We start from the raw sequence: 11,964 nt of genomic DNA on the forward strand, positions 1-11,964 counted from the left end.
ACGAGCAAATAACAAACACGGAGCTCGCCCCTCCTTCCCCACTGGCTCCATGCAGAGCTGCTGTGGCTGCAGCTCTGCAGCTCAGCTGCGCTCCTTGCAGGGACCACTGTCATCAAGGGGCTAAAAACTGCCCCTGACAAGCAAAAAAGCTCATGGCCTGTCCAAAATGAGCCTTCCATAGCTGTGCTTCAAGAGATTTAAGTAAAGTATAGACCCAAGGCTGTCATCTGTACAGTTGGACCAACCTAAAAAAAAGTCACTTTAAATGGTTGTTACTATTTCCTTCATGAGCAGGACAGACCCCTAAGAAAAAGGCAGCAGCATTAATCCATTCCTGTCTTATTCTGAAGCTGAAATGATGGCTAATGTTTTCTTACTCAGTTTTTCAAGAAAGTTAAGAAAGCAGTGCAGAAAACATAAAAGGTTTTCTGTTGCTATTTCTGATGTTTCTATTTCTAAACAAAAAAGAAGCTCGACAGTAAAAATTAATCTGTTATGTTTACTTAAAATTAAACTTTAAAACTAAAATAAAAAATAAGCAATAATAATAATTTCCACTCAGACTGTATTATTTGTCTGGTCTCTCTGCTATATTTTACTTACATTTTTTTTTCCCTCAGCTTCCCTAGGATCAGCTGCTGGAAGGCTGGATTTGTCTCTGGATGCAGAATTCAGGGCACTCCATGCCAGCCACGTCAAAGCCAAAATACCCAGTCCTGCAACCTCAATTCCTACCCAAGCTGCTGGACCATCTTCTGCACCTTCAGTGCCTTTCCCAAACGAGCATCACTGTCTCAGATTGGCAAGATTAACCTGTCCTCTGGCCAGGCTGGAATTTACACAACTGCTGTCAGCCAGATCCTGGATTTTTGGATGGCTACAGCGAGGTGAGGTGAATCCTACCCTCCTAAAGCCATTTTTCAGTCTCGTCACTTAGAACTGACTTCTGTGCACGGAAGAAGGAAGAGGCCAGGTTCAGGTTTTTTCAAGCTCTTCATTTCAAGAGGGTGATGAATTGCTCTGCTGAAATGAAGCCTTGGAGGTGCCTACAAAAGACAGTGCCCTCTGTGGTGTCAGGATGTTGACACACATATTGGTGACAGATGATTTGGCTGGTCTTGGTTGCAAGAGATACAGAGGCTGCTACAGACTGTTTGCTATAAATACATAAAAATACCAGAGAACTTCTAAATGCAGCAAAAGAGCACCAGCCTGAATTCCCCGCTTCACATCCTGGGCAAATGTAATGAAATTTAAGAAAAGGCACAAGATATCAACCAGGACTAAACTAGATCTTGATTTCTTTATCTTAATGTGGTAATAAAACCTTTCTTTTTTTTTTTTTCCATTTCCAAACCTGTTTTTAATGCAAATTTTTGCACAAGCCTGTGTATAAAAACCCCTTCTCTAAGTCTTTGAAGAACCAACTACAATCAGAACAATCAATGGAACAGCAACAGCAGTTCTTTAGAGAAATGATGGAGAACTTTTCCCATGTCTGCTTTGCAAGTCCTGCAGATCAGCTGCTTTTCCAAGCAGATTTTTCAGCTTAGTCTCAGTGCATGCTGCAATGCAACATCTTTATGTTACTTTAGTAGTTAATCCTTTGTGTATAATTTGTGAACTCTATAGAGAGCAGTCCGTTTTATAAACAGAATTTTAAACCACCAGGTTTAAATTTATTGCAGGGTTTATTCAGAACTGACAAAGCCTCCTCAGAAAACGGAATTTTGCTAAGAAGCCTTTCCTTCTGCATAACTACAAGACTTCCTTCTGTATAAAACCCTTTTCTACTTACACAGAAAAATAGAAACCATAAAATTGTTTGTCATTTTTTTCTTGTTTAATTTACAGAAAGAGATACATTGGGCAGTTTTCTAAATCCCTGATTTTTACATGTACATTTAATTGCATTAAAATCACACACTGCATGCATTACAACTATTAAGTATTAAAATAAACGTGATTTGTTGAAAGATTTTTTTTTCAGTCAAATCAGGTCAAATATACCATGTATATCCATACTTGAGAAAGTAAAACAAAAGTAATCAACTCAATGCAAAAATTATGGAAGTGGGAAGCCTACACTCCTCAAAAATTAGAAGAAATCAATCAGATTTCACAAAACATTTTGTTTTAAGTCGTCTACAGGGCAGCAAAAGCTGCTCCTCCTATGCCAACGCTCCCAGAACCAGAAAAATGAAACTACCTGAAGAGCTGATAAATCAATGCATGTTTTAACAGCATAATAGTAAAAAAAAAAAAAAAAAAAAAAAAAGAAACCCTTACCAACCACTTGTAGCAGACAGTAAAAAGCAGGAGGAAAAGATGCTAATTCAGCAGGCAATGCGTTTGGGATGGCAGGAGAGAAACCTTCCCCTGAGCCACTTACACCTGCACAGCCTGGCCGGGGTGCCTGTGCTCCAGCCAGGGCTGTGACCCGCTCTGCTCTCCTCAGGGCAGGAGCTGAGTGCTGGCCACAGGCAGCATTCCCAGCTCCCAGCCCCTGCAGCATTCCCAATTCCCACTCCGTGCAGCATTCCCAACTCCCAGTCCCTGCAGAATTCCCAGCTCCCAGTCCCTGCAGAATTCCCAACTCCCAGTCCCTGCAACTTTCCCAATTCCCACTCTGTGCAGCATTCCCAGCTCCCAGCCCCTGCAGCATTCCCAGCTCCCAGTCCCTGCAACTTTCCCAATTCCCAGTCCCTGCAACATTTCCAGTTCCCAGCCTGTGCAGCATTCCCAATTCCCAGACACTGCAACTTTCCCAGCTCCCAGTCCCTGCAACTTTCCCAATTCCCAACCTGTGCATCATTCCTAATTCCCAGTCCCTGCACCATTCCCAGTTCCCAGTCCCTGCAGCATTCCCAGTTCCCAGCCCCTGCATCATTCCTAATTCCCAGTCCCTGCACCATTCCCAGTTCCCAGTCCCTGCAACATTCCCAATTCCCAGCCTGTGTAGCATTCCCAATTCCCAGCCCCTGCAGCATTCCCAGCCTCTGCAGCATTCCCAATTCCCAGCCTGTGTAGCATTCCCAATTCCCAGCCTGTGTAGCATTCCCAATTCCCACAACCTACAGCATTCCCAGTTCCCAGTTCCCAGCCCCTGCAGCCCCAACGCCTTTGTGCTGCCCCGTTCAGCCCAGCGCCCCAAATTTTCCGCCGCCGTGGCGGTGCGAGCTCCGTCAGGCCTTTCCCCCCGCTGCCGTGCCCCGGCGAGGTGAAAAGGAAAAGCAAACAAGGCTGTTTCATTAGGGACCCCCTGGAGGAACCTGGGTGTCTGAGCGGAGCTGATTGAAACCACATTTGACTTGAGGTGGCTTCTGCGGAACCGGCCTCGCGCGGGGCCGCCGTGCTCACCATCAAGCCAGCCTTGCTCTCCCCAATCAGCACTAATTAGGTGAGCGGGGTTCCCAGCTACAGGCAAATTCAGGAGGCCTGAAACACCACTTGAAGGCAAGATTTGCTGGCAGGAGAAGCACCTGGAAGAGGTGGAATATCCCACCAATGCCCAAGCACGAGCATGGCATCTTTCCGAAGGCTGGAAGCAACGCTATTGTAAATGTAGGTGAACGTGGGGGGAAGAAATGATGATGTTTGACTTTAGTTTAGAAGGTTGAATGATTTCTTTATTATAACTATACTATAATACATTAGTACACTATTTAAAGGAGATACTAAAACTACATACTTACTTTTTTTAACTACTATATCTAACTAACTTATGACTTTCTCTCGAGAGTCTAGACACAGATGGATTTGATTGGCTATTAGGTTCAAACAATCTTCACTAGAATTTAATCAAGCAGTCACTCTAGGTAAACAATTCTCCAAACACATTTTACATGGGAAAAACAAGGAGCAGAAATAGAAATTGTTTTCTCTTTCTTCTCCCTGTGCTCCTCTTTGAAAAAATCCTGAGAGAGAGAAGAATGTGTCTGCCACACAACGCTGCTGCCAAGACCCTTTAATAAGCACCTGGGTGTTGTATCATGTGTTAAATTTTAAAATGAATCAACACACAAGGCCTCAAACAAAACCAAACCCTCACCTGTGCACAGCAACCACTCCCCAACCCACTGTGGTCAGCCAGAGTTGCATGGCTACAGCTCGAGGCCCTGGGTTTTCAACCATCCCCTCTCAAAGCTGGTTGTATCTCCAGCTAAAATGAAAACACGTGTTTATTGTTTTTCCTTTGGGCAGACGATTAATATTTATGTGATGCATTATCAAACAAAAATAACTATGTATTTTGTTCCTGGAATAATGGTTTTTTCCTTGTTGGAATGAAGCTGTGCCAAGGAGGGATTGCTGCTGATGCAAGCAGCGTGCAAGGACAATCCACTTACCATGGCAGCTTTCTAAATGAAAAAGGGGCATTTCTGAGCGGGGTTAAGTTGGGGAAAATAATTGCTGTGGTGGAATCTCACACTCCACACAAGGAAAAGTGACACCCAAGGCAGCAGGAGATCCTCCTGCCACAGCAGTGCGGGAAAAGCAGGCGTGTTGCAAATCCCTTCATGCTTACTTTAGATCAAGTCTCATTTTTGCTCTCAAACAACACAAAAATACCTCGCTGCACACATTTTACTTTTGATAAATCATGAATTAACAAGGATGTGTACTGTGTCCACAGCAGAATAAACTCTTTGGGTTTCATTGTGAAGTTGCTGTTTCTTGAATTCAATTAACCCCTCCACATTATACACAGACCACTGAATATAAATAGAAGAGGTTAAAATGCAGTTTAAATATAACAGATATGGCCGCAACTCCATATTTAGATATACCCTTTAATTTTTTTCCTATTGCCTGCTTTTTACTTACATTTAAATTTAGCAAAGTAATTTTAGACTGCCAGTTTTCTACCTACACTAGTTAACTACACTGTGAAGGAAATAGATTAGATTAGACACCGCTATCTTCCAAAATGACAAATCGATACAAATTTTTTGAACTCAAACTTTCAGCCAAAAAGACAAAATGCTTGATTTTCCTGGGAAACTTGCGTGTCAAAAAGGGCATGGCCAGAACCACCCTGGGAAGTAAAAAATATTCCAGTGGCTGTGAGAGCAGCCAGTTGTGGGTATAATGAAAACCAGTGTGGTGTTATCGCACAAAAGGTAATTCTTCCAGCCCAAGACAAACAACATTATAATTCAGGCCGAAAATATATTCACCCCATGTGAACTTTTTTTTTTTTTTTCCTTAAACAGAACCATTTAAAATCAACTGTATAGGAAAAGTGCCATACAAAGCATACACTAATCCCTGGCATCCCTTCCCAGCTGCACAGAAAACCAGCGGGCAGCTTTAGGCACTCAGGGCTAAGCCTGCCCCGCTGACCTCAGATGATATGGATCAGGCCCAAAGGGCCCTTTCCAACCTTACCCCCTGTCAACAACTTCCACCTCGAGTTCGGGACACAGATTTCCACAGAGCTGCTCACATGATTCAAAGAAGTACAGTTTTGCCCTTACGGCTGCCTTTTCCTGAAAAAAAAAAATAACTATTCACTTAAAAGAAAATGGCAAGTTTCCTGATAGTGGAACAAAACCCCAATGCAATGGATATTCAAGGGAAAGGGTTTGTTTTGACCCAACCATTTAAAATTATTTTGTTGTTACCTGCTTGTAACTCCTGGAGCATTTGGTAAAGCACAGGCGAGGAAATTAAATGTAATGTGTAATGTTTTGGGGCTTCCAGATGCCATCAGCACCGCAAAAGCTTCTCCCGTGTTTTTTGATCCTCACGGGAGGAGGAACCACTGTGTTCAGGGATCACAGCGAAGCCATCAAAATTAAACACCCTGCAGAGGGAGAGCGGTGCCATGAGCCTCACGCTGTGACAGCACAGCACTGGGGGTCTGCAGAAAGAGCAGTGGGAAAGGATTTGCCTCATCAGCAGCCAGGTATTCTGTTCATGGGGTGTTGTTCAAACCAACGGCACTGCCACAGTCGTCCCAGGGTTTTCTGTTTGTTTACACAGCTCTGTGCATGCACAGAAAATAAACTTCCCACAGCAGAGCAGGTAGCAAAGACACTTTCACAGGGCAGGCTCTTGTGCAGAATTGTCATTCGAACACCGACAACAGTGGGATCCAAACTGGTGCTCCAGACAGAAAAGGACAAACAAACCAGCATCCTCGAGATGACAGACACAGCTCCCAATTCTGCAGCAATCTGGGATTTAAGCTCATGGTTGCCATCATTGTGAGTCCTCACTGGACTCACACACCCAGATTTCTTTAATGCCTTACAAAGAGCTCAGATTCATTTAAAAGAAAGAGAGAGAGAACCCCACAGGCACTACTGTTTAAAAGCCATCAGAAAGAGAACATGCGTAATATATACATGTCTATTAGAATCTATCTCTAAGAACCAAATGCTACAGAAATGACAACCCAAAGGGAGCAACACCTCAGGAGCAAAAAGTCCGACTAATCACACCTAGGACTTACCCTGACAGATCATTTATAAAATTCCTGTAACATGTAACTCTATCCACTACTATATGATTTGTTTAACTTTGGAACTAAATTGTGGGAGGTGGGGACAGATGCTGTTCAAAGCCCTAAACCCTGAAATGTTCTTGGAGCTGGTAGATTTTTTTCTTGCAAACTTTTTCAAAGCATTTGCCATTGTTTGCCCCACATATGCATACGAAAGAGAAAATAAGGACTGGTGTTGCTATTCCAATGTACCGTATTTTTGTTTTTATAAATGCCCTTTAAGAAATAGATCAGGTAATCAACATAGAAATATATTCGTCCCATATGAGGTATGGCTAGGTCCTTTACTTATTTACTTCTAATTGAGAATCTATCAAATAATCTATTTCTCTTCTTTGATTTTCCTATCAATTCAGGTGTGCCTGAAATCACACATATGTATCCTGACAAAAGTTTACATTTCATACCCCAGTGAGAAGCTGTCTTTGCCTGCTTCACTTGTTTCAGTGAAACCAGGGAAGTGCTTAAAGGGTTAAACCAAAGGAATGTGACATTTCTCCATGTGCAGTTCATAGACCTATCCTGGTTTTCCTAATGGACTCAAAATTACATGGGCAGAACGGGGCAGAATGTAATTTCCAAACTCTTACTTCAGAGTTAATTCACAGAACGACACTTAGAACACAAATAAAAAACTTCATTAAAGAACGAGCCATTTCCTCGCACCGTGGGCTCTCAGCAGCGGCAGCAATGAATGGAAGTTTATGTTAGCCAGAACTTGCAACTCCAGCTTTTGTAAATACAATTACGTGCACTCCAAACTCCTCAGCGAAGTCATCTGGACACCAAAACAGAGCCCCGCGTATCCCTTACTCTGAAAAGTACCAAACCCAACCATGACTCCCCTCAGCCACGTAGGTAATTAAAGGTTTTCCTACGTGCAAGAGCTGCTTTTGAAAAGCCATAGAGCTATTAGTTAATTGAATGATGAATTGCTGAAAGAATTACAACGGCACCAACGCTGCTATTACGATCCAGAGGCGGGGAAAGTGATGGCGAGGGGGAACGCAATATCGTTTCTGCCCGAAAATCCAGCGGCCAGCCCCAAGACAAACCGCGTTAATCCTTCCGAACTTAGAGCAACTCGGGCTCGCTTCGCGCAGAGGATGCGCGGCTGCGGCTGCCGAGCCCTCGGGGCTGCCCCGCTCCAGCCAGGGGACACCCGGCCGGTCCCTGTGCCGCCCTCGGGGTCACCGAGCCCCGCCCGGTCCCTGTCCCCGGCCGGTCACTCGCCCGGCCGGTCCCTCGCCCATCTCCCCGCCGCTCCCGCCCCGACGGCCGGCGCTCCGCTCGCCGCCCCCGCCCCACCGCTGCCCCGGAGGGAAAGTACTTACCGGGCTGGGCCGGGGTCAGTCCGGGCTGCCGGGGAGGGGGGACGGGGCGGGACGGGACGGGACGGGGGAAGGCAGCGGCCGCCAGCGGCGGGAGCTCGGGAGGGAGTGAGGGAGCGGGCAGGGGACGGCGGCGTTGCCGACTGCGGTGAGTCACTTCAGTCGGGACGGGCTCAGCCCATCGCGCTGGCCCCCGGCTCCGGGCGCCTCTTCCTCTCTCCAATCGCCGAGCGCGGCCGCCGCCGCCGCTGCCGGCGCTGCCCGGCTCCCCCGCCGCCGTCGGGGCGGCCCCGCGCCCGGGGCGCTGCGGGACCCCCGCCCCCGGTGCCCGCGTCCTCCCCCGGCTGCGCCCGGGGGGGGGCGGCAGGGGCCGGGCGGAGCTGGAGGTGAGCGGGACCCGCGGGGGGGAGGACGCGGGGCCCGGCTCGGCCCGGCCCGGCCCGGCGGGGCCGCTTCGTCCCCCGGCGCGGGGAACAGGAGCGCGTTTGAAAGGGCGAGAAGAAGCGCGCGGTTGTGGCGGGGACCCGACGGGAATCCCAGCCTGGCCCCTAAACCAGGTGGCAGCGCGGGCGAGGAGGGCAGCGGGAGGAATAACGGGATGCTCGGGAATAAAAGGGGAGCGGGGGCGGTGGGGCGGGGGGGGGGGGGGGGGAAGCAGAGGAGGCTGGTCCGGCCGAAGCTGCAGCCCCATCTCCCAGGGGTGATGGAGAGGGGACCCAACCCGGCGGTGCCATCCGCACTCACCTCGCACGGAGGAAACCCACGGGGGAAGCGGGCGGTGCGCCCCGTCCCGTCGCTGTCCCTTGTCCGTGTCCCATCCCGTCCCTCCCGCCGGCGGCCCCGGGGCTCCTTACCGGGGCTCCGCTCGTCCCCGCCGCCGCCGCCTCGCCCCGACCTTCCCCGGGCACGCCTCGGCCCCCGCCGCACCGCCGGGCATCGCCCGCCGCTCTCCGCCAGCGGTCAGCGCCCGGCACCGGCCTCCGCAGCAGAAAACCCAGTAGTCCCTTAATTAAAAATAGTAATTAAAAAAAAATTATGAAAAATAATTAAAAGCGTCTCAGTTTTTAAAGCGGGACTACATAATGTATTAATTGGTTGCCATTAGCATGCAGTTTTATTGAGCATAGCACACAGAAGTCTGATTGTAAGCGAGGAGTGTTTTCAATGAAAGTGGAGTTATTTTAGCTGCAGACATGTTTACATTTCTGTGGTTTAGTCTATAACTTTCTCTTTTTCTTGCTTCAGAATTCTGCTCCATGAAGCAAAGCCCTTAGCTCCCAGACATTCCAAAAAGTCTGCCAAAATAATAGGGGGGGGGGGAAGGGAGAAGGAATAAAAAAATCACACACAGAGACCCCCAAGTCTGGGTCAGGCTCAGGGCTGGGTATGGGCAGAGCGAGTATACCCCCTCCTCACTCTCCCTCTCCAGTTAAAAAGCCTTCAGGGCTCCATTTCCTGTTTTTAAGGAAAAAATAAAGCTGGTCTAGGACTGATTTTAGACACTGCCTAGACCAGGGCTGGTGGGTGCCGAGGACCTTTAACTCTTTCTGTGCCAAAGAGTACCTGATAGCGCACATCCAGGCAACCACACACCTCCCTCCCTTGGGGCAGCCCCAAAGAAAGATGGGCTTTTCACCCCAATGTGTGGTTTTTTGGATGACTAAGAACCCAAAGGTCCCAAGCGACCACCTAGTGCTTGAATGAGCAGAGTGAAGAGGCAAAATACCCCCAAAAGTGGCACTGAGTGCCCTCTGCTACTGCAGCACCCACCTATGGAGATCTCCTGAGATCTCCTGCTCAGAGTTGGGGACAGTATTGTCACCCACCCCACCTTCCCCGCAGCCTCCCCTGCTGTGGATGGGCAGCATCACTGGTGTGGCCCTCAGCGAGTGGGCGTGAAAACAAGCCGAGCTTCTGGACGTTAAATCCGCAGCTTTGGAAAATCAGAACGGAGCAGCTCGGCTAAAATTAGGAACGCTCAGCAGTGAATGAAGCACGAAAGTCGCCGACGCCTCCCCACAAAACTCCTGAGTCAAGTTTTCCACTCCAAGGCTTGGTAGGGTGTGATAGGAATAGAAAGAGGAGTGTGCAGAGTAAAGCACCCCTGTAATGAAGGGTTGTGTCTCCAGGGAAGGGACGAGGAGAGGTGGCAGGACAGGGGATGCTGATGCAGTGCCAGGAGCCAGACAGGGCACCCTGTCCCAGGGAAAATCCTTGGATCTGCAAGCGCCAGGTGAGGCAGGACAGGAAAATTCACAATGGTGTTTCTTGGCCCCCTGGCCCTCAACATTCTCCTCCCAACCTCATCCAAAGCATTTTTATGTGTGTGTCCCCTCCCCAGACTTTTTATTTTTACATGCCAGATGACTCCTGTATATTTGGACCTCTCGCTTTTGAAGAAGCCAGAAAGCATTGTGATTTCCCAATGCTTAAAAAAGAAAAGAAAACACCTTTCCCCCAAGATGTTTTATATTAATTTAAGTATCGGTTCCTGGTTCATGTCAGCTCCTTTCACAATGAAATGTCCTGCGTGGGCTGTCACACCTGCTAAATATAATCCTCTCATTCTTTTGATATTCTGCAAAGGGCCTTTAAAGGTTCACATCCTCCAGTCTGGAGTTTTAATTGCTTCATCTCGGATTTTTAAGAAGCCTTATAAATTTCTGATTTTTGTGGATTTCAAAGGAGCAGGGGGAGGGATGGGATAGGGATGTGAGGGCGATGCTGAGAGCACTGCCCTGGCACTGCAGGTCTTGTAAAAGCTCTGACCCTCCATCTTGCCCCAGCTTCTGCTCTTTGGGGCAGACAACTTGAGCTGATTTTATGAGTTACCAATGAGTTAAATATGAAAATAGTAGCCTATTTCACTGTGGTAAATGCTCACCAGGGAGGAAATCATAGATTCAGTTTTATAGAAGGTAATGGAGTGAGATTACCCACACTAATGTACTTAACTCTTCAGAGAACATAAATCCAGCAGGAGACAGCCCCAAATCAGTTGATCCCCAAAACAAACTGCAGGCAGCAGCAGTTTCATCCTTACGAGGTGCTGGTGGCACCAGGCTTGCCCAGTGGAGCTGTGGTTAGAAACTCCTGGTCGAGAGGAGTGTGGTGGTTACAGACTCCAGCAAGGATGTTCCTGGAGCCAGAAAATGCCTGGCAGGATGGGAACAGGAGGGCAGGATGGGCTGGGGAGGGAAATCCTGCACCCCAAATCTTTGCGCAGTGCACACAGCAGCTCTCAGTAACACGATGGCCACAAATTCTCCAAAGTGTGATGCATAATTCCTGTTAAATGAGATAAAACAGCAGAGAGAGGGACACTGAGCGAGCTGACAGCTTCATGCTACACCCAGGTGTGGCTGCAGGAATGGAACCCAGGGCAGGGCCCCCAAAATGTTGTGTTTGCATGGAGGAGCTGCAGCAAAGCCAGTGGGGGTCGTGTCCAGCTCTCAGTGAATTCCCATGGCTCCATGTTCTGCATCACCTTCAGAGTTCAGGCACTCCCAGGGGCTGGGGACAGGCTGGCAGCCCCACCAGTGACCAGCACAGAGGACAGCTGAGCTGCTGGGCTCCCACGTGGAAAGTGGCTCCACATTGTCACCCCATGCCCAAAAACCCCAATCTTCTGGCCTTTCAAGCCGTATCTGTGTGACTGAAATATTCAGCCAGTGCTCCTGCAGAATGCAAGCAGTGGGAACACGAAGCAGGAAAGGGAGGAAGGGCCAGCCAGGTGCTTGTGGTCAAGTGGGGTCAATCTCTTTCTCCAGGCAGCACTGACAGAACCAGAGCACACAGCCTCGAGCTGCACCAAGGGAAATACAGGTTGGATATCAGGAAAAAGTTTTTACAGAAAGGTGATAAAGTTGTGGAGTGGCTGCCCGGGGAGGTGGTGCAGTCACCATCCCTGGGTGTGTTTAACAAAGCCTGGATGTGGCACTGGGTGCCAGGGCTGAGTTGAGGTGTTGGGGCTGGGTTGGACTCGATGATTTTGAAGGTCTCTTCCAACCCAGGGATTCTGGGATTCTGTGAATTCTGTGAGGCTGGAGCACCCCTTGCTGTGCCACCTTCCTGCCACCAGCCCCAGCTCCCATGGCCCTGCAGCTCTTTGCTCCCAGCCAG

General features: G+C 48.6%; 1 protein-coding gene across 3 annotated transcripts in view; it reads right to left on the minus strand.

Annotated features, from left to right (window-relative positions):
• Window positions 1-8,662, minus strand: part of ERG (ETS transcription factor ERG) — a 140,564-nt gene extending 131,902 nt beyond the window's left edge. For 2 of the 3 annotated variants that reach the window (XM_053935342.1, XM_053935339.1), the window contains exon 1: window positions 7,846-8,088. The gene's annotated coding sequence lies outside the window, so the exon portion shown is untranslated. Of the gene's footprint in view, window positions 1-7,845; window positions 8,089-8,586 lie in introns of those variants that run through there. The other variant, XM_053935340.1, reaches the window with a different exon arrangement.
• Between the last annotated feature and the right edge of the window lie 3,302 nt (window positions 8,663-11,964).

The sequence above is a fragment of the Vidua chalybeata genome, chromosome 2, assembly GCF_026979565.1.
Source record: "Vidua chalybeata isolate OUT-0048 chromosome 2, bVidCha1 merged haplotype, whole genome shotgun sequence".
Classification (NCBI taxonomy): Eukaryota; Metazoa; Chordata; class Aves; order Passeriformes; family Viduidae; genus Vidua; species Vidua chalybeata.